General features: G+C 43.9%; 1 pseudogene; it reads right to left on the bottom strand.

Moving 5' to 3' along the window:
- Nucleotides 1-20,141: 20,141 nt before the first annotated feature.
- LOC136649821 (5S ribosomal RNA) lies at nt 20,142-20,258 on the bottom strand (annotated as a pseudogene).
- Nucleotides 20,259-22,541: the final 2,283 nt, after the last annotated feature.

Below are 22,541 nucleotides of genomic sequence, written 5' to 3'. Positions count from 1 at the left end.
CAAAATAGTAAATCAAGCCAAGAATGCAAGTTATTTTAATTGTCACCTACTGCAAAGCAAAACTCCTTCCCTTGCCAGTGTGCTCTTTCATGGTATATTATTTCTCAATCAGTGTGGGAAGTTTTTTCTAGACTTTAAGATTGTGCCATGATACTTACGACCTTGAACCAAGCACATGGGAGGCGCTTCCCACTGTGCCCTTTGGGGCACCAGCCAGTCATAGCTTTTCCACTTGCAGTCACATGCAGAATTGTGCACAGTAGATATAGCATGTTGTGGGGGCACAGTATGCTGACCACCTCCATTTTTACCACTCTTGTTTCCACTGTAGTCTGTTCATCTGGTCATGTGCTTTGTGTACTTGGAGAAACAATAAATAAATAAATAGTAGCACTGACAAGAACCCGCTCTTGTGGTTCATTACTCTGCTGCAAAACTGTTCTCAAACAAGACAGAGCTTCTGTGATACTAAATGTAACAATTGAAGCACATTGAGAAACTGAGGATAGAATACAAGTGTAAAAATGGATGTGTGAGGATGTCATATGAACTGCCCCCATAAGAGTGAGTGAATATAGTGTGACAATTCCAGAGTAAACATTTTCACTGGAAGTACCCTTGGCTTATGTGACATTCTGGTAATCCTGGAGAGCACTTGGCTTATATGTAGGTATTCTGTTCTTATGTGATGTATCTGATATGAGGAATCCTTGTGAGAAATACTCACAAGGGGCAGGAGGTCTGGTCTAGAGGGTAGAGCCTCCATCTGCCTGAAGATAACATCCAAAGGTCGCCAGTTCGAGGCCACCGGCACCGTGTGACCTTGAAGCAGCTGACAAGCTGAGCCGAGTTATTCCATCTGCTCTGAGTGTGGGAGGATGGAGGCCAGAATGTGAAACCAGATCAAGAAAGTAACACCTGAATGTTGTGGTTCTTGTAAGATAGAACATTCTTTCAAATTGTAAAAATCCCTACAGGGATTTAATAAGCCTGCCTATGTAAACCGCCTTGAATAAAGACCAAGAAAGGCGGTATATAAATACCATTATTATTATTATTATTATTATTATTATTATTATTATTATTATTATTATAATACTGGGCCCCAAAAAAGACAATGGGCCCCTTCGCTGGCCAAGAAGGAAAGTGTGCTTAGGAGCCATCCAAATCTCCCTGGCTTCTCCCTAGGCTATAGAGATGCATAGTCTTATTGATACACCATTCTTATTGATATACCAAGATACATATATTCTTATTGATACACCATTCATATAACCACTTCTAACTTGCATGACATTCCCTATTTTGGGTTCCTTCACAATTTTAACAATATTAAGTGGATCACTATGATTTCAATTTTGCAAATAGAGAATGGCCAAGTTGAAGCCTATGGTAAGGTTTTAAGTCTCCCTGGTCCAACTCTACCACTCTGTTTGCTAGACTTGACACATGTTCAGACACAGTTTGTTCATGCTCCAGCTCAGTTGGTTCCATTGGTTCCATTCATGTGTATGGTCCTAATTTGAAACCCTGGCAAATATCATGGGGGACAAGTTTATATATTATATACAGTGCATATACCAGGTTATACACAAGGTTATATACTATATAGTATACTGTATAGACTATACCTGTGGCAAGGTTAGTATAACACTGGGTTATCATTCATATGTTTGTTTGTGATTATGCCTGTTTGATCATGCAAATTATAATTTTGAAAAATTGATAATTAATCCTATGTAGAGTTGGGTGTGCTTCAGTCCATTGAAATCAAAGGGCTGCATACATACAAATCATCAGCATTAGATCTTAGCTTGCCCAGAGATCTGCAAACAACTGTATAAGGTGTCAGAATTCAGTGACAGCTTCTAAAGATGTGTTTCCTATCACATACATTAGGAGTGGCCAAACCCCAGCCCAGGGGCCATTTGCGGCCCTCAGGGACTCCCAATCCAGCCCGCTGGGAGCCCCCAATCTCCAATGAGCTCTGGCCCTCCGGAGACTTACTGGAGTCTGTGCTGGCCTGATGCAACTACTCTCAGCGTGACGGCCAACTGTTCGACCTCTCGTGTGAGCTATGGGATGAGGGCTCCCTCCACTGTTTGTTGTTTCACATCTGTGATGCAGCAGTGGCAGTAAAGGAAAGGCCAGCCTTGCTTTGTGCAAGACCTTTTATAGGCCATGAGCTATTGCAAGACCTTCATTCATTCATATAAGTTCCATCTTTAATGTATTCATTTGTGTAAATTTATTCAAATTTGAAATGTAAGTTAACTCCTTTTCTTCCTGGCCCCTGACACAGTGTCAGAGAGATGATGTGGCCCTCCTGCCAAAATGTTTGGACACCCCTGACCTAGACGAAGACTGAGAATGCCAAAACTCCTGGAGCTTGTCTCAGCTCTATTTCTATGCCATATATAAAGTTTACAGGATCTCTTACATGGCTAACCCAAGACCTTCTGGCAGCTGAGGTAGCTTCCCAAATGTGGTTCCCCTCATCTGGTTATGTGCCAGTCTCCACTACTTGCTGGACTGAAAAAGGGAGAGGAGGATGGAGTGGAGGATAGCAGAGTGTTGGTCTAGAACACTCCCAAACTGGGGTGAACGTCCCAGCTGGGGAAACTCTGTTGCTGCACCTTAAGAGGTGGGATGACAGAAACTGTGGTGACATGATTGCCACAACATTTTGCTTCAAAACAGGATGTGGCCTTTTTTTCACTGTTTACAGCTGTTTGGAGTCACGGGGAAGCTTGCAGAAGGGGTTGTAGGTTTCCCAGATCCTCCGGAGAGCTATAGTAATCCCTAGGTAAGTTTTTTAAAAACCCTTTTGTCCCCGTGGTGATCGCATCACATCCCCCTCCCTGCGAGCACTTAACAGTGTCCCAAACTCTCCCTGAGAGTTTTGAAACTACTGGGCTAGAGCATCAGAGACGATTATCTCCTTCACACTTCCTCTTCTGCTCTGTTCCCCACTTCCTTTTCCAGTCCAGGTAGGAGGAGGAGTAGGAGCAGTAGAGGAGGTATGTGGGCAGATAGACATAAGTACCCCATAGGCCCATGGTGTTCAGTAAGGCTGCAATCCTGTCTTACTGGAAACAAACACCTCTATTTATGGCTTCATGGATCCCAGAAAATGCATTAAACATTAAGGGCAACACAGATCACACCTCTCATTCCTCTGAAGTGCAAAATTTCACTTGCTACAAGAGGGAAACTACCTAAGCAATAGTCTTTCAGGTAGTTGAACACATTACATTGCATACCAAGAGGAACTGCTTTTCTTTATGGAGATAGCTCCTAGTTTCCTTCAAGTAGTAACTAGAGGAATGTCACTGGAGGTATACATAAATGTATTAGAGGGTACCAGCAGTTTCCCTTTAAACTTTTCTACTGTAGGAAGTGCTGGCATTCAAATATTCCTGATAATCACATGATGTGAGCTGGAAGACTTTTCCTTTAATCCCAGATGTGTTGGAGCTGGATGCAGATATCCTGTAGAGAAGGGAAACTCTGCACATTTTCACAGCTCTCTGCTACTGATCACTACAGCACAGTTTCCTGTTGTTAAAATCTGGTACGGGCTGGCACTTATCCCTCGTGTGCTCTGACATGAACTGCCATATTTCCTGAGTATATATATTGAGCATTATATGAGGACAAATGTCAACTACCTTGGAATGAACAAAGGGTATTCACAGATGAACATCAAAATGTGAGCATTCCATTGTGCATCCCATGCAGTTGTTAACATGCACCATTTTCTCTTGAGGATCAGACTTTGGGGAGAAAAGTTCTGAAGCCTAAGGAGTCATGCAGAATGGAGATTGGGTGAGTATCTGTGGCACTAAAGAACACCTCTTCCTGCCTGGAGTTTTGTGTATGTTTAAAAATATGTGCTATATGGTGCTATATGGTTGTCTAAATGTCAAAATAGACAAAGCATGCTTTAAACCAAATATAAATGGGCAACTAGTTCACTGCAACTATTCACTCAAAGCAGAGTGAGAGGGAAGCATCAGCTGTAGGGGCAGGTGTTGGTGTAATTTGAAATGTGAAGCAAAGCCAGGCAGGATCCTGATCCTTGGACATCTGTAGGCACTCCAAGATAGCACATGGTAAGTGCTGCAAAAGCATACCACATACATACATCCCAAGTAACACCACCTAAGACAAATCATTTCACACTCTTCTGTACCCTTTTGTTCTTTTTATAAAACTGACCTCTCTGGGTGGGAACTGGGAGGGTGCAACCTTTTAATTCCTTTGGTCAGAAGCTCCAATAGAAAACACCCCTCCCTCCCATTTTGTCCCTCAGCTGTTGTGATTGATTTCTACAACATCTTTAACCCTAACCACTTTCCCTTACTTACTCTTTCAATTAGCTGAACCAGGAATGTTGACATTAGAGGAAAGCCTTGCTTTGATTTAAATCAGCTTTGACCAATGCAGTCTCTTCGTCCTGTTTGCTTGTGATGCTTAAATGAGTTTGAATAGGTGTGATGCGTGTGTGAATGAAAAGGCAGACCAAACATGCATTGACTCTGTATCCTCTGCATTTCACAGACAGATCTCGGGAAAGATTGTGTCAGCTCTTTCTTTCCAGGAAAAGCTAGATAAGCAACTAGGCATAGAGCATTCTGTGGCTAAAGGATGAATCTGATGTTTCCTATCCCAACTTTGGCATTTTTTTGCCAAACTAGGAGGGCAGAGAAGGATACTGCATCCCCAAAGAAAAATAACGTAGCACGGGAGAATCTTTTCTCAGTAGAGCACCCTGCATTATATGGTTCTATGTTCACCTGTCTGTTGTCTCAGTCTGATGGTCACGGGGCCCTGTTAGGGCTTTGCTCAGTATGTGTATGTCCTGGGAGGATTGATAATCAGCAAATATATTCACTGAAAAATGTTCCATATGGACACACCTGTAGGAGAGCAATCAAAAGCACAGCTTCAAAATGAACAAGGCATTTCAGCTTTAAGCATAAATAAGCAGTTAAGAAGTTGGCCTGCAAATGCCTATAACAGATCACTACAAGGGTTTGCTGCTCATGCTGGTAGAGGCTCTTTTTAAGGATGAGTAACAGGTAATTGCTTCTATCTTATATCACATTGCAAAATATTTTATAATTCCATCTTCATTAAGGGCAATATATATCCATAAAGCATATAATGTAAGTTGTAAGCTATTTGATCAGCTCTGGAATGGTGAATCAAGTCATATGCTGGTCAACATACTCTTGCAAGAGGAGACTGAAGAGGGTATGAAAATTCAAAGTTATATCAATTCTGTGCAACTGTATTGTATTCAGTATTAGAACCAATTGTAGCACAAGCAAAAAGAGATGGATTGATAGCCTCAGAAACTAGAGTATAACTTGGGGCCAATCCTATCCAACTTTCATGCCAATGGGGCATGCACTGAATCCTGCAGTGGGAGGGAGCAGTCATTGAGGCCTCCTCAAGTTAAGGGAATGTTTGTTCCCTTGGGTCTGCATTGGCAGTATAAAGTTGAATAGGGCTGGACCCTCAAACTGTTACTCAAGAATAGTCTCCCTTGACAGCTGTGACAGGGTAAGTATACTGAAGCTTGTATCTGTGAAATGGGCAGGACCTGCTTCTTTAAAGGAAGGAGCCACAAACAACAAATGAATTTTAGGGTAGATCACCTAAAAGAGAGGGATAATGATTTGTCAGCTACACTTTCTGTTATAGTAAAACAAGCAATGCTTGAAAGAGACATGGAAACAGTCTTCTTCAAATCCAATTCAGGGATTTGGAATCCCCACTAAACGCTTAATTAATTTTTGATTAGCTTGAGAACCCATTAAACAGACTGATTCTTCTAGCTTTATAAGGGACGGCAGCATGCTGCTTTAATTAAATTAATACTAAAAGATGTTCATTTTCAAATCCTTATGTTGGTTATTTGAGAAAAATCATTTCATTTCATTTCCCCTAAGAGGTTTACCATGTTCTTTTCTCCCAATACATTTCAAATATATCTCTTTCCCCTTTATACTGTTTGGGATGCCTTTTCTTCAGTAATTCATGGATTGTACTACATATGATCTTCATGTGTCTGTCGGTTCACAGATTCAGAGACAAATTTCAAAAGAGCCTTTTAAGATCATCAGTCTGACCCCCATCAGTTTCTGCAACACACTCTCTATGGAATTTTGTCCTTTGATTGAAATATTCAGCATATTTCCTTGTGTCTTATTATGAGTGTCTACATGGACCATGCTTGATGTATGGCATTAGAACAGGGGTCTCCAAACTTTGCAGCATGAGGGCCGCATGGTATATCTGATACAGCATGGAGGGCCAGAAAATAAATAAATAATAAATACATGGAGAATCAATGTGCTGAGCATTTGATTGACTACAATAAGTGGATGCGGGTGGAAGGAGGAGGGGCACAGAAGGCAAAACTAACTTGCACAGAAAGAGGAGGAATGGATTTTGAAAAAGCATCAAGCAACCTACAACACAAATCACAAACTTTTTCTGCTCCATTTTAAATTTAACAAACTTTATATTTATATTCCAGATGTCCTAGCATCTGTATAGATCTCATTCAGTCACTAGAGGTGCTGAATGAGTAATATACCAGTTATATACCTCATTCAGCCACTAGAGGTGCTGAATGTAATGTAATTGGACAATTTTCATTGCATTTCATTATATTCAGCACCTCTAGTGGCCAAATACGGCATATACCTGGAAGTGCGTCTTTTGAGTTATTTCTAGCCCCAAGAGGCTGGGGAACAGCACTAGATGAAATCCTGCTGAGGTTGGATTTGGCCTCTGGGCTAGGTTTAGGTAACCCTTGCACTAAAACTATCCATTCAGATACATTTGACAGGCCAGTCTTTCCACAATTATGTGGTGAATGTGCTTCTTCATGGTCTCAATACAGGCAAGGGCATTTTGAAAGTATGGCATATGTAGAAAGTATGGAAATTAACACAAACCGAGTTTCAATGAGGCTTTACTCCTGCTACCACTGGTCAGAGGAACAACCAAGTACTCACTTGTTCCATGAAGCCATCCAGTTTCTCCCTTGTCTTGCCACAAAAATTGCATTGTATACCCCTTCCTGCCCACGGCCCACCCATGTATCAACTCACCTCTTTCAGCAGTGACTGGGTGCTCTGGTGGCACACATGCATAGTTACTAGCTTTTTGCACTGTTGAACCATCTGGACACATTTTTGCTGCAAGCTCAGCACTGTTGAAATGGGTCTTCTGCTGATGGAACTCTTATTCTGTTCGCAGAATAGGAGGACTCCATTCTTCTCGCAAGCAACCCTGCAGCACACTATTCTGTGCAATGCCACACATTCCTTTGGAGGCTGGGCCCAGTAGGATCGGGCTGTGACTAGCCTTGACTGACTTCCATGAGGCAGGAATATGAATATATGCTACAATATTGTGGAAATATAAGAATTACTACTATGCACTCTGTCCATAATAAAATTCCAAATTCTTCCACCAATATTGAAATGAGGATAAATTTTCAGATTGACTAAATCAGGGGTGCCCAAACCCTGGCCCAGGGGTCATTTGCGGCCTTCAAGGACTCCCAATCCAGTCCAAGTGGAGACCCCAGTCTCCAATGAGCCTCTGGGCCTCCCGAGACTTGCTGGAACCCATGCTGGCCCAACACAACTGCTCTCAGTGTGACTGACCTCTCACGTGAGCTGTGGGATAACAGCTCCCTCCACTGCTTGCTGTTTCACATCTGTGATGCTGCAGTAGCAGCCAAGGAAAGGCCGGCCTTGCTTTGTGCAAAGCCTTTTACAGGCCTTGAGCTATTGCAAAACCTTCATTCATTCATATAAGTTCCACCACTAATATATTCATTTATGTAAATATATTCAAATGTTAAATGTAAATTAATTCTTTTTTTCCTGGCCCCCAACACAGTATCAGAGAGATGATGTGGCCCTCCTGCCAAAACGTTTGGCCACCCCTGGACTATATTAATGCATAGATTTGCATTTGAATATTTTGCTGTTTCTAGAATTTGGGAGTCTGGGATGGATGGTGCAGACTGCAAGGAGGCCACTCTCAGATCAGCAACAGCCATGATCTTGTTGTCGTAAGCTGCCTTTGCAGGATTTTGTTTACAAGCTTAGTGGTAAATGCCTTATAATTAAAGGGATATGCTGCTGTAAGAGCTTGTAAGAATGATAACCTCCTCCCACTCTATGCTGAACATCCCTTATCTGGTTTATGACTGCCCTCTCATAGGAATCTTTGGAGGAGCCAAAGAGCTAAACTTCCATTAAATTAACAGATGTTTTTAATATAAAGAATTGGCTTTACTGTGAAATAAATATACCTTTTGGATTCCTATGCTCTTGTGCGTCTGAGCTTGCCTAAAGTAGGCCTCTCAGGAGATTTATTAATCTCATCTCCCAAGGCCATGTTGATTTTTATTAAGGGGGGGGGATGCATGTTGCAAGCTATAGCTAGGTTTAAACTCTCTATGAGCTACCTGAAAACATTCAGGTTGAGGAAGAGTCGTGTGGAGTTAGAGGAACAGAAGAAGTGTATCGACTATGATGAGCAGTCCTGGCTGATGGCCATACAACTGATATCACTGTGTGGGATTAGCAAACAACAGAAAGGGTGCTGGCTGCATTTCTACCTCTCTGTGTGTTTGTGTCAGTAAAGGTAAAAGAGGGGTGTGTGTATTGCAGTCCTGAGTACACTGAAGCAAGTCATGGACTCTTCGCTCACAACAGGAGGGGAAACGGAACGCTTTCCACATGCGCTGCCTCTGATGCATCCTCGGCATCACCTGGCAGGACAAAGTTCCAAACAACACAGTCCTGGAACGAGCTGGAATCCCTAGCATGTATGCACTGCTGAAACAGAGACGCCTGCATTGGCTCGGTCATGTCATGAGAATGGATGATGGCCGGATCCCAAAGGATCTCCTCTATGGAGAACTTGTGCAAGGAAAGCGCCCTACAGGTAGACCACAGCTGCGATACAAGGACATCTGCAAGAGGGATCTGAAGGCCTTAGGAGTGGACCTCAACAAGTGGAAAACCCTGGCCTTTGAGCAGCCCGCTTGGAGGCAGGCTGTGTAGCATGGCCTTTCCCAGTTTGAAGAGACACTTTGCCAACAGTCTGAGGCAAAGAGGGAAGGCCCATAGCCAGGGAGACAGACCAGGGACAGACTGCACTTGCTCCCGGTGTGGAAGGGATTGTCACTCCCGAATCGGCCTTTTCAGCCACACTAGACACTGTTCCAGAACCACCATTCAGAGCGTGATACCATAGTCTCTTGAGACTGAAGGTTGCCAACATGATGGATTGCAGTCAGATTGAAATGGGATCCCATCAAGTGCTAATTTGGTTTAGTACCCTGCCATGACTTTTAATTTAACACTGTTCTGGACAGGAGGAAACTAGGTAAAGAAGAAAGTGGTCAGATATCAGCAATTTTCTTCTTTATCATGACTAAATAGAATCCAGTTTGGTCTATTGACAAGACACTTCAAAAGCTTGACTCTCATTTTGCAAAATGTGCATCATATATGGGCAGCATGTTTGGAAGAAAGAGCTGTGAGAATGAAAAATGGTATTTGCTTTCAGAGAGTAACTGATGGTGTGGTGAAAGACGGGGTTGCCTCTGTTAGGCCTGGAGAGTTTTCAAAAAGAAAGCCCTCACCTTTATCTCCATTATCTTCCCCTCAAAAATATCTGAATTTAATCTGCCTGTGGAACATTTCACACTTGTCTGATAATGATAATATTTATCCTATTCTGCAGATGGACTGACACTGTCAGAAGCATGTTCTCTCCGTCTTTGATTTCATCTTCTTTATGTCTGTTGGCTGTTTGGTGGATTTTGAATGGACACTGCCTCTGCCACTGAAAAAATAACAGGTGGGAAAAGTGTATGATCTTTAAAAGGCTCGTCTCTAAGCAGTGGTGCTAGGAGTGTGTGGGTCACATCAGGTGATGCGCATGGGGGGGGGTTACACCACTACTGGCCAAAATGTTGAAAATCTTGGTATTTTTTGAATAATACCATCATGTTACATATCATTCTATATGTAATTTCACGCAGAAGGGGCAATGGTGCGCCACCATGCCCTCTGCCTAGGGTACTGCCCCACCTACAATGGGAAGAGGTCCATCGTGGGGTGACCTCCCATACTGGATGATGCAAACTATAGTGATGCCACTGTCTCTGAGTTCTGAAATCCTTAGCTGTTCCTGCTAATATTATCAAAAAGAAAAAGTGCTAATGGCATTCATGCTTGCGCCTCTCCTAGGATTCAGAGAACTCCTCAGAGGAGTTCTCTGTTTCCTTAGAAACTGTTTCTCCTATGCAGTAGAAGCTAAGGTTCAAGAAATCAGGGAGGAGCTCCTTAAGCTGCAATAGGCTTTCCAGGAGAAAGGGCAGAACCCAAGAGGAGCCCAAGACATGCTGCCTTAAACTTTTCAGCAACTATATAAGGACCCAATCCTATCCAACTTTCCAGCATTGATGCAGGCATGCCAACAGGGCATCCAGCAGTGGAGGGGCAGTCTTGGAGGCCTCCCCAAGGTAAAGGACCATTTGTTCCCTTACTTTGGAGCTGAATTGCAGCTGGAAAGTTGGATAGTATTGGGCCCTAAACCTTCAGCTAACCATGCATTTCTCCTATAACAACTTCTGCATCTGCCTTGAGTGCTCTGTGGTCCTGACTTTTCGTACTTGCAAAAATTCCTGAATCCTTTGAGGCCCAGGTCATCTGATTGAGCTTACATCATGTTTTTCATCCCCTGGTGCTACAAGATCACTCGCAACTATTCCAGGAGCAGCATAATTTTACAGTCTTGTTCCAGAGGTGTGTTGGTTGAACAACCTGCAATGAGTTTGCAAAAATGACCAAGTATATAAGATACTGACTTGTAACCAAGATGACCCATTGAAGTTTGCAAATATGGGCAGCATCAGTCAATGGGATTGAGGAAAATCTGCATACAGTTTTGAGTCTCATTATTCCCAAGGGTACTGTTCCTAGAATGTGGATGGCAAAAATCACATTAAAGCAAATCCATTTAAAAAACAATGTCCCTTTGCCAGGCTATTTAAAAATAGCCTTGCTGACCTTTGTGATGTAAGACAGAGTCATTAGGCAGACAACCATCAATCAGTCTTTCTCCAGGCACTTAGAAAGGCTTCACTCCAAGTCAGCTACCCCTCCCTTCACCCAGAGCAAAGTGATTATCTTTCTTTCATTGCTCAAGGGGAAGGGAGGGGTCCCTTGCTTTGGAGTGAAGCTGTTCTAAATGCCTGGAGGGGGAATGATTGATGGATTGTCAGTCCATCTCTCACATTAACAAGGCTATTGTTAACGACTTTAATTTAAAGGGCCCTTCTCATGGCTTTGAGATAAAACTGTGGGTGAAAAATCGGTGGATAATTAGGTTATACCTGTACTGTGATGACTGGCAGTTCTGTGTGTTCGTGGAGGGAATGAGTTCTGGGAAACACCAGTAGAAAACTAGGACAGCAATGATCTTGAAATCAGAATAGTTAACAGCCCTATCGGGGCAGCTGCCCTACAGTACAGCGGCCCTTGCCATATCCTGCAGGGGCAGGGAAGCAGCCAGAGATCTCCTTAGGATCAGGGAACTTCAGTTCCTTGACTCTGTGTCAGGCCCTGGCAGCCCCTCTGGGTTCACTTAGATTTGCACCAGCTATTCAGCTGGCGCAGAACTGAGGAGACCCGTATTGGGCTCCAAGGTCTGGGAGGGGGTTACAATTCGGCAGCAGCCAAGGTTGCCATCCCTGCCCCCCTCCTGGAACTAAACCATCCATTGGTCCACCTCTCCCCGCCCAGTTTCACCCCCTCCCTACCTTCTTGTTGCCCTCCACCTGCTCAGGAATGCCTCCCTGCCATTTGGCGGAAAACTTACTGCTGGCAGGCCTCCGACTGGTGCAGAGCTCCAGAGCCCACCGGTGCTGGTCTTCCTGCCAGTGCCTTTCCCCTCCCGGCCACCACAACACTCCTTATGGCACATTTGCAACAGCCGTTGTCAGGGCTGCGTGCAGGCTGCTGAACTGCCTGGCATTCGAGTGGGTTAACCAAGTTGCACATTACAGATATTAAGAAAAGTTTGCTTGTTGCACCCTTCTGCCTCTGGGGACATGGCACTGGGCTCAGCCCTGGCAACACAGATCTCCTTGGGAGCAGGGGTCTCCCCAGGAGCAAGTGGCAAATGCTACCTGGACCCATTCCCCATGCCGAGGGTAGAGAGTAGGGCCTAAGAACTTGCAGGATCTCAAGCCAGTCACATGACTGGAAAAGGGGGGGCCAACCAGTCTGACTGCTGGGTTCATAAGGGGCCTGGCAGCCAGAGAGAGAGATTATACCTCTCCCTATGTCTGCAGCATGAGGAGGAGGACCATGTGAGGCAAAGACCTCATCCTACCTTTGCCTGTCCCAACCTGAAGGGGCTGTTGAGGCCCTGGCCCTGGAAAGTGGAACTGGACCTGGGAGCACCTGGGGACAGAACCTTCTGGGGCTTTAGGCTGGGAGAGACCAGCTCCCTGGGGAAAATGAGTCCTGCCTACTAAGGCCAGCCCTGGCACCTGGCCGACCCTCCAACCTGGCACCCAGGAGCCTGGGCCTGCGTGAGATCAACAAAATCGGCCCAGAGGTAGGCTGCAACGTGACGATCTCCCGGGGGCGGGTGGGAGCAGCTGGACTTCCTGTGCCACTCACTCACTTCAGCTCATGCTGAAGAGCCCTGTGAGTGCAACAGGGACACCATAAATGTAAAGGCCTCAACCAGAGTACAGGCATGTGCCCCTTAATGACCTTCTGGCCAGCAATAGCTCACATACGTGACGGCCGCCACTGATCACACAGTTGGACCTGGGTGGAACCCTTCATCTCCAGAGACTTTTCTGAGCCTCCCAGGGACACAAATGCCCCACTCGCATGAGATACATGATTTCTGGTTTTCTCTGGTTTTTCTCACACTGTCTCTTGTGTGATTCTGGCATTCTGAGCCTTGCAGAGGCAGTGCGCAGACGTGCAGAGCAGAGCAGAGCATCCTCTCACTCTTCAGAGGCTTCTCATTACGTCAAGCCCTTCTTGACAGCAGGGATACCGGTCTGCATCCCTGTTGCTAAATGATGCACAACTGTAAATAGCCTCTGCAAAGCCATTTATCCTCCTGCTCTTCTGTCCTCCCATGGCTCCAACCATCTGATGCCTAGATAAGCACCTCCCTATCAACCAGCCCCTCCAGCGGGAGGGGTCCTGCCCTACAATGGACTTCACAGGACACCAGTTTGCAGTTGCAACTATTACAGAGTTGGTGTGTAAGAGGAATGGGAGGAATAGACAATCGTTTCTGTTGCTGTGTAAGTGCTGAAGTGAAATGGTACAAAAGTAAATGTTGGGATTATAATGCAGATGGAAGGTAAGGACATTCTGGCTTGTGGTGCCTACTATGATGCAGAGCCGGACAGAGAGGTGTTTGGGGACCAACTTCCAAAAGTGCATGTGGTAGGAAAACACTTGCGAGTAAGAGACTGCATGGCTAATGTTTTAAGTTTGGGACACATGACCAGTACAAAATAATTCTTGGTAAACAGTATGTCTAGAGAACTAAGTATGTGATACAGCTGACCAAGTGGTCATTTGGGGAACAGCCTAAGGGCCAAATCCTATCCAACTTTACAGTTCTGGTGTAGCCATGCCAATGGGATATGTGCTGCATCCTGTGGTGGGCGGGTAGTTTTGGAGGCCTCCACAAGGTAAGGGAATGTTTGTTCCCTTGTCTCAGGGCAACATTGCAGCTGCACTGGCGCTAGAAAGTTGGATAGGATTGGGCCCTCAATCTCTCTCTTACATTTTAAAAAAGGCAATATCCCCCTTTCTTGTGCAACTTCTACAGGGCTTTCCAAATGAACTCCAAATTGCTTGCTCTGTGTATATATATAAACAGAGTAAATATAAATATATACATTTATATATATAGGGAGCTCGATGTAGCACTAAAGACTCATGATATGATATGAAAGACACATGATATGAAATTAGCAGTGTCTTGCAAGAGGAATAACATATTCCAGTAAGTCGTATTCACAGAATATGCACTTTTTAAAATCCAGCTCTTCTACCAGATCCACAGCAAAATGTATGCAGATTTATACAGCACAGTGCATGAAAAGTACTTGGAAGGAAGGGGGCAAAACAGACATTAATCAGATATTAAAGGACTAACATGTCAAGAGGAAATATACATGTGGATACTGTCAGAGAGTTTACACACACACACACACACACACACACACACACACAGGGTACCTCAAGAAAATGCACACACATTATTTATTTAGAAGATTTATTTGCTTCCTTTCCCCAGGCTCACAGTAGAGGCTCATTTCCCAAAGAGGCTCAGCACTCCATCAGGGAGACCCTCTGTCCTGATCCCAAGCTTTGGGAATCTGGGATCTTAGGGGAAGATGGGTGGGGATCTTGGGGAGGACATTTGTGGACTCCTCATGCTAATAGTGTTAAAAGTGTCAAATTTATTATGCTATAATTCACACATATACTGCATATGGTGTACACAAAAGCAGTGGCTTGACCCCGTTAGTTCATTAATTAGAGGATTAATTAATTAGACCAAGTGCTTGAAGTGTTTTCCATTGGTGTCTATACATGGTTGACATTGCTGACAAACAATGTAATCCTATGCATGTCTACTCAGAAGCAAGTTCCATTTATTTATTTCATTGTGACTTACTCCCAGGTAAGTGTGTCTAGGATTGTAGCCTAAAGGCCCAATCCTATCCAACTTTCCAGCACCGGTTAGCCACAATGCAGCCCTGAGGTGAGGGAACACATGTTCTCATACTTTGAGGAAGACTTAGTGACTGCCCTCCACCACAGGATGCGGCACATGCCCCATTGGCACAGCTACACCAGCATTGGAAAACTGGATAGGATTGGGCCCGAAGTTATCTAGACATCCACCAATGCGTGCACTGGGACAGTCCCACATATCTCTTAAAATGTTTCCCTTAAATGTTCAAATGTTGCAGGTTTTCTTTAATGAAGTACTGTATGTATGAATATGTGTACATTTTTTTGAATTTGTTTGTTTAAATGAACAGACTGCTTGGCGTGTAGAAAGCAAAATATATATCATGTTGCAACAAATAGCAAAAGATGCAGGATATCAATCAGGGAGAGGAAAGGCATTCAAAAGATATCTGAGAGTCTGAATAAGAGCTGAATGTGTGTCTGGAGGTTGACCTGGATAGGGTACCACATCTTGATTTGGATCAATCCTCATGATATTCAGAAAAAAAAATGCAACTAGATGGTAAGCACTGTGAATGGAGGGCAAATGCTGAATGGAAGATGTTTAGAGGGTTCTTTTTCCTCTCTGATGCTTTCTCCTCTGAGAATTTTGGACTGTTTACAGTCATTTTTCATTGTGTTTCTTGTAATTTCCAGATATCAGAAATAAGCTGATATGATTAGTCAAGAACAGATCTGGCTTAGTGCTTCTCAAGCTTAAAAAGGTGTTAAAGACTTGCCGAATTAGAAAAACTGAGTTAATAGCAAGACTAATAAATAAGCGAGGGTGCTTAATTCCTTTACATCTTGAGCTCTCCAGAGCATTAGAGTGATTGATGGATGGATACAACTCTGGTTAGGAGAAGGGAGCACAGAAATTGTTTGTGCATCTTGGAATGGTTTCTGAAGGTGTGTGCAAAATAACATTGCTGTGTGATTAGAAGTGAATTGCGGCTACCACTGATGTATCAGAAGTGGAAGGGGATGGAGAGAAAGAGAAGGCTGTTCTCTCTCTCTCTCTCTCTCTCTCTCTCTCTCTCTCTCTCTCTCTCTGTGTGTGTGTGTGTGTGTGTGTGTGTGTGTGTGTGTGTGTGTGTGTGTCTTCCCTGGATTGCTATTCCCCCCCCCATCAAATCTCCTTAAGCTGTCTTGCATTAATTAGTCTTAACCACACTGTTGCATGTTTGGAAAGAGATCGCTGAATTCAAATAAGGCTTGACCCTAGAGGGACTGGCTCTCCTGCTTTTCTTCTCTCATCTCCTTAAATCTAAAAATTGCTAAGTGATCTCTGTGGCTCAGGCTTTCCTCGCAGATTAGTGTAAGAAAAGCCCCAACATCTGCAAAAGTGACTGCTTGTGACAACCGTACCGATATCTTAAAGAGCAGGAATTTCCCTAATAAAACCCCTTAAAAATAAGTCTTCTTAAGATTTCTTAATGCCACAGTGATCAGTTTGCATGTTTCAGAAATTCTTGAATTTTTTATCTGCTTTGGAAAGTTATGAAAACGAAGCAGGTTTATTTAAAGGAAAGGAACAGGGGGAAAAATGAAATGCAGGAGACACTGGCTAGTCCAGCTTAGGCGCTCTGGATAAAACCATGAATTGTATAGTTCTGTGAATATGCAGGCTGAGTAAAAATGACAATTGGTGGAGGGTTTGAATTTAGCCATGTTAATGGCAACAATGAAACCGCTCCTTGCCAGCTCCTCCACTGGTGTTATAGCTGGATCAACTTCTTCATTAAATAGTCAAAGCAGAATTTGCAGAGTTGCCTTGGCCCAGCAAAACAAAACTATAGTGTTGTTCGCTGTTGTGTTTATTACAGACCACTGCTTGTCACCAGCAGAAATTAAGGGATGCTATGTTCAAGTCTGTTTTCCAATGGGTTTTGTGTGCGGTGGCTGTATGTGAACTGTGACATCTCTAGGTCAGTTCCCAGCTCTGCCATGAACACATTAAGTGGTCATAGGTAAGCATTTTCCTTCCAGGCTCAGATCCTTGTCTCCAGTATGTTACTGATAATATTGGCCTGCGTTAACAGTGTTTGTTTCAGCACTTGCGCTATATAAATGCTAAGCATTGGTTGGGTTGAGACAGATCTTGCTGCCTTATATCACCATCTGCTGGTTCTGGCCCTAAGGTGTAATCCCTGAAGGGGGAAACGGGACACAAGGCAGTAACTTATCTGTTCATCTCCCACCCCATGTGAGGCCCAGTGCACATTGTGGTGTCCAATGCAGCTACCACAATCTCCCTATGAGCCCCATAACCATATTATGCTACCAAACCCATTTCACTCATGTGACCATATAATAGCCATAATAGCCAGGCACAATAGCACTGCTCATGAATGCAGAGTACATGTCTACTGTACAGAAATGTAACTAGTGTCATAACTTGAATTATCGAACCAGTATGCAGTTCGAACCAGTATGCAGTATGCAGTTTATTATTATTATTTTTAATTGTGTCTGTATGTATGGAGACATGGTGATGGCAAAGAAAAGCAAGGGTGGCAGTGGGAAATATGATGATGGGAGGGCTTTTGAGCTCCAGATTCTCCAAACCATTTTGGAAACAGATTTATCAATTTACATGCATGACTCAATTGGTCTCAGTTCAGTTTTATGTGGGTCCTACCTTAAGCCTCCTTTGCAATTCTTAATGAAAGGGAAATCAATTCTCTCCCAAAATTGTTATAGCAAACAATACTTGGTTAAAAGTTGGCGGCAGGCCACTTTGCTTTGAAGGTTGAAGCAACCATTTAGGAAGGGGTGTAAGGCTCTCTCTCCCTTTTGTACTGGAGCAGGGGTCCTGTTCTTACTGAATATGATGGTAGAGGGATAGGATTGTGGAGTACTTCACTATACTTAGACTCCACTCTCAAGTTTGTTTATTTATTTAGAAGATTTATATGCTGCCTTTCCCCAGGCTCAAAATTTAGGTAGGGGCTCATTTCCCAAAGAGGCACAGCACTCTATCAGGGAAACCCTCTGCCCTGCTTCCCAGCTTTTGTTGGAGGACATTAAAAGTAGTTTCCTCTTTGGGGGGAAGCAGAGTAGCTTAAGCAGCAAACCCTCCTTTTTGGGTATCACCCCAGAGAACCTCCCTCACCCAGCTGACTGCTATTCAATGGAAAAAGACAAAGAGGCAATGGCTTGTTAAAGTTGCAAAAAAGAAGTTGTTTACTTACAGTTCCATTGAGTGTATATTTACAGCATCTGATTAGGATCAGAGGTTCAGCTATTACTTAGATAGCAAGGCCCTAGAGCTTCCTCGCCCTGCATGCCATGTACACAAGATGGCGTGGGCATCAGAGCCCTGCTTTGTGCCATCTTAACAGGTCAGTGGTCAGAGGACAAGAGAGAAGGAAGTGCTCAGAGGAGAAGGAAGAATAAAGGGTTAGGGCCACACCCCCCACAAGGATCACAGAGAGAACAGGTAAAAAAGAGTCACTGGGCCATAGCTTGACCCCTTCTGGACAGCAGATGGAGTTGCATCAACTCCAACAGCTTTGAGAGTCTGGGGTCGCAGGGGAAGATGAGAGGGGGATCTTGGGGAGAACATTTGTGGACCCCTCATGCCAAGGCAAAGAAAACAGCTGAGACAAAGTGCAAGACAGCAACGCTGATGTTAGAGTTCTGCCCAGATGCTTAGTTTGACCAGTAAAGCCAATGAGTGGTACAAAGGTGCAACTGTTCATAGGATATTTAATGTCCATCCTAATCCCAAACACCCTTTATTTCATGATGTATCCTTATGGCAGCCTTGTGAGAGTAAGCGCTAGCATTTTCTTTCTTTCTCATACATGAAGAAATGGGGACTGAGAGACCTTGTCCTATGCCTGTAGGATCATGGTGATGTAGTATTTGAACCCTTGGCTAGCAGTATTGTAGACACTGGGACACCTTGACTCTGAGCAAACATAAGCAAGTCTATGTACAGGGGAATGCTACTGCGAGAGAGAATGTGATAATATAGAAATACGAGAATGTAGAATATAATGAGGGAAAGACCCTGAAGGTGGAGAACAAAGTGGTATGGAGGGAAAGACACTGCTCTGCCTCTGACCTGTTCTTGGAGGCTCTGTCTATGGGTCTCTGTGTGTACATGCATGTATATATAAAAATTTCAATTTTAAATTAAGTATGTCACAGCAGTGAACTATGCCATTTGAAAGGAACCAAGCCACATTTATTTTGCCTGATGGAAGCAGTAGAACAAATCTGAGTCAGCCATGGCAATTTGCTGCTGAGAGTTGCTCTGGGGAGCTGAGTGGAAGGCTGCTACAGCTGGATTTTATGCAAGGCTTGGACAGGCACAAAGGTAAATGTTTAGGAATAATTAATTTCCTACAGAAAAAAGACTTGGATGGGCCGTGGTCTCTGCTGCTCAGGCTTGGCAATGGATAAAATTCTGGAGGCACATGGAGCAGTTAAGCTGGCATTATAGTTTTGGGGCTCCTGAAAAGTGGAAGAAATGGGAATTTCTTTTCACTGATGCAAACAGTTTTTCTGAAAAATTGGCAGAGATCCAAGTTGTCTCCTTCCCCATTTCGTTCATTTGGACTACTGATTGGCAAATGTCTCCCTAAAGTACTATTGCATAACTGTTTGAGGTTACCTTTCCACATTTTACATCTCTTTTAACTCTCCCCTGACCCCCGATCCATCTAGCACCAACTCACTGTTTTGCAGGTGAGCACGTAGAGATCTTTGTATGCACTCATGTGCATGTTTGCAGCTACAGTATCTGTCTCTGGACAAGTAATTTGAATATTTGTGTTCATTTCTCCACATTTATACACTGCTCTTCCTCCAAGGAACTCAGGGCAGTGTACACAGCTCCTTCCCTTAAAACGGTATGTAATTCAAGGTCACCCCAGTAAGCATTATGGCTGGCTAGGAAATTGAACCCAGGTCTTCCTGGTGCAATGCACTAAGCAAGCAGGACTACTCTTGCTCTTAAACTAAAACAAGGAAGCATCATTCTCCTCCTTTGTTACATAGCACTAAGCAAGCAGGACTACTCTTGCTCTTAAACTAAAACAAGGAAGCATAATTCCCTCCTTTGTTACATAGCACTCTGACAAAAGAGCTACCTAACTTCAGCTGAGGATCTGCTATGCAAGTTGTACAAATGGAGACAAAGAATCCATGCAGATGTTGCTAGTTGGCCTTAATTAAGTCACTTTCAAGGTTCTTCAACTTTAGATGTGTTTTCAGGAATAAATAATAAATATTTCACCTCAGACTGATCATATTGGTGGTTGGCAACCTTCAGTCTCGAAAGACTATGGTATAAGCCTACAGCACCCGGTATTCCCAGGCAGTCTCCCATCCAAGTACTAACCAGGCCTGACCCTGCTTAGCTTCCAAGATCAGACGAGATTGGGCATGTGCAGGGTAACAGTTGCATATTATTTGTCCATAAGTATCCATAAGTATCCAACATAAGTATCCAACAGTTGCATAGTATTTGTCCATATATCCATACTATTATACTTTAATAAACGTGCTTGCTTCTTAAAATGATCATAAATAGACTTTCAGCCTATTCACTGGGCTATAGTGGGGAAATCCAACCATGCAAACCAGTCCTAATTTTCAAACATATTAAAGGTTAGACATAGAGTCACATATGCTAACATTTGGTCTTGTATTTTGTATGGGATGTGCTTTAACAATGCTGATTAATCTAGGATTGTTTCAGCAGCTCAGCTCTTGCAAAGTTTATCTGGCCTTTTGTAATTGCTTATGTACTATTATTTGGAAGCATGTCAGTGCTGCAGGCAATATTGATAAAGACCCTTGTTTGAGAAGAAGATCCACTGAAATCAGTGAATTTGTTTCCAATTAAACATACATAAGACCAGGTTGTCAGACATAACTGAGCAGAACAACAACAACAAAAAAGCCGGAGCAGGTACTAATCACCTCTATTATCGATAGTGTACCTGCCCTAAGAGGTCAGACAGATTTGCTGATAACTTCAAAGAAGGAATAAAAAAGAATTGGTGTCTGTTTTTCTTCTTTTAAAGCACCTTTTCAGTTTAATAACTCAATCAGTACAAACTGTCCTTTTTAATTCAGGCATTGGGCTGCAGAGCTCCTTTTCCCCATAGATGCTGTGTTGTATTGGGAATACTTGGAGTTGCCAATTGCAATAGTAGCTTCTCATTCCAAATTAATTCAGTGTAAATGAACTGTCAAGAGAAGATTGATTTGTTTTGGTAATTGCCCTGGTGCAAACTGCTTGGTGACAGCAGGGAAGAGCCAACAGGAAGCCAGCATTGGCAGGCCTGGTGGAGCCTAAGGGGGGGTTCGGGGAGGCAGGGGACTCGTTACAAATATCAACTGTCAGACCTGCAGCAGAGTGGGTTGTTATTCTAGGCAGAAATGTCTTCAGGAATGAACCTAGTGTAGCCAAAAGCCCTCTTGTGAAATTAAGATATCAGACAATTGGGGTTCGTTGACGTGGTGGTTGAAGGTGCAGGCACAGTTGTGTGGGCTGTGCATGTCTGTCTATACTTGTGAGTCTTGTGAGGATTGCAGTCTCACCACTGTACTGTAGTGACAGGTTTGGACCCTGTCTGGCACTGGGCAAGGAGTCACATGAGGAGCTTCTCTGCTTCTTTAAGATACCCCATTTTTGTGCTTTGCGTGTTCCAGTTTAGAACACAAGCACCAATTGGAGACTAGGCAAAGCTGCTCTCAGGGTGCATCTTGCAGGCAGATATATGCAAGAATGAATGCCTCGCAGGGAGGTAACTTCTGACTAAAGAAACAAGTGAATCACTCATGTGTCTTTCACCACATGTTGAATACACACAAGAGGAGCCGGTGTTGCTGATCACATTTTGTCTTTCAGATCTCTTCCCCTTGCCTTCCATTAACTTTAGGAAGATAAGAGGAAAAGCAGTGGAGCTGCCTTCATTCCTTCCTGTTCACTTCATGCCTGATCATGGTATACCCACCATGGCATCATTTGCTGGCCACAGCCACACTCAGCAGTGTGGGGGGAAGCTCCTCAGAAGACTACGACTTGTGTCTGCAGCAGGAGCTATGTGGGAGGAGAATCCGGAGTGGCCCAGGATCTCCTGGCAAGGATGGCCCAAACCCATCCACTGCTGAAAACAGTGGCTGCTCTACCACCCCCCACCCCCCCAATCCTGCTCATTCCTGATGCACCAGTAGTCCAGAAGCAGCAAGGAAGGAACAGCAGCAGGTTATTTCTGCAGTGCTAAGGAAAGCACTCAGGAAAAGGATGGTGGCAGCAGAGGACAGTGGCACTGAAAGAAGTCCCTTCCCCCTTCTCACATACTCACTGAGAAGGCAAACGGGATGGTGCAGCAGTCAGGGAAAGGTAGCAGTTGGGCACAGGTTGCTGTGCTGGTTTCCTGTCTTCCCAGCCCACCTCTTGAAGTGGCCATTTCAGTGGGCTTCCTCCCCACTCATGGCTCCCCACTCATGCCAAACCTTGTCAACCCCTGTGACCTGCTGATGTGCAGCGGTTTGCAAATGTTTTAGCAGCAGGACCCAGTTTTTAAAATGACACTCTGTTGGGGCCCACTCAGCTTTATGACACTGAAAAAAGTTTCACCATTCCAGTTGCTCAACCCTCTGTTTTTATCCTTTTTACTATGGTGGGAAGAGACAGCCTTCTGGTGCATTTGTTGAACTCCACGTTCATCAGATCAGGGC

This window comes from Tiliqua scincoides, chromosome 4 (genome assembly GCF_035046505.1).
Source record: "Tiliqua scincoides isolate rTilSci1 chromosome 4, rTilSci1.hap2, whole genome shotgun sequence".
Classification (NCBI taxonomy): domain Eukaryota; kingdom Metazoa; phylum Chordata; class Lepidosauria; order Squamata; family Scincidae; genus Tiliqua; species Tiliqua scincoides.
The sequence above is the reverse complement of the archived record's forward strand: the minus strand, read 5'-3'. Positions and strand labels throughout refer to the sequence as shown.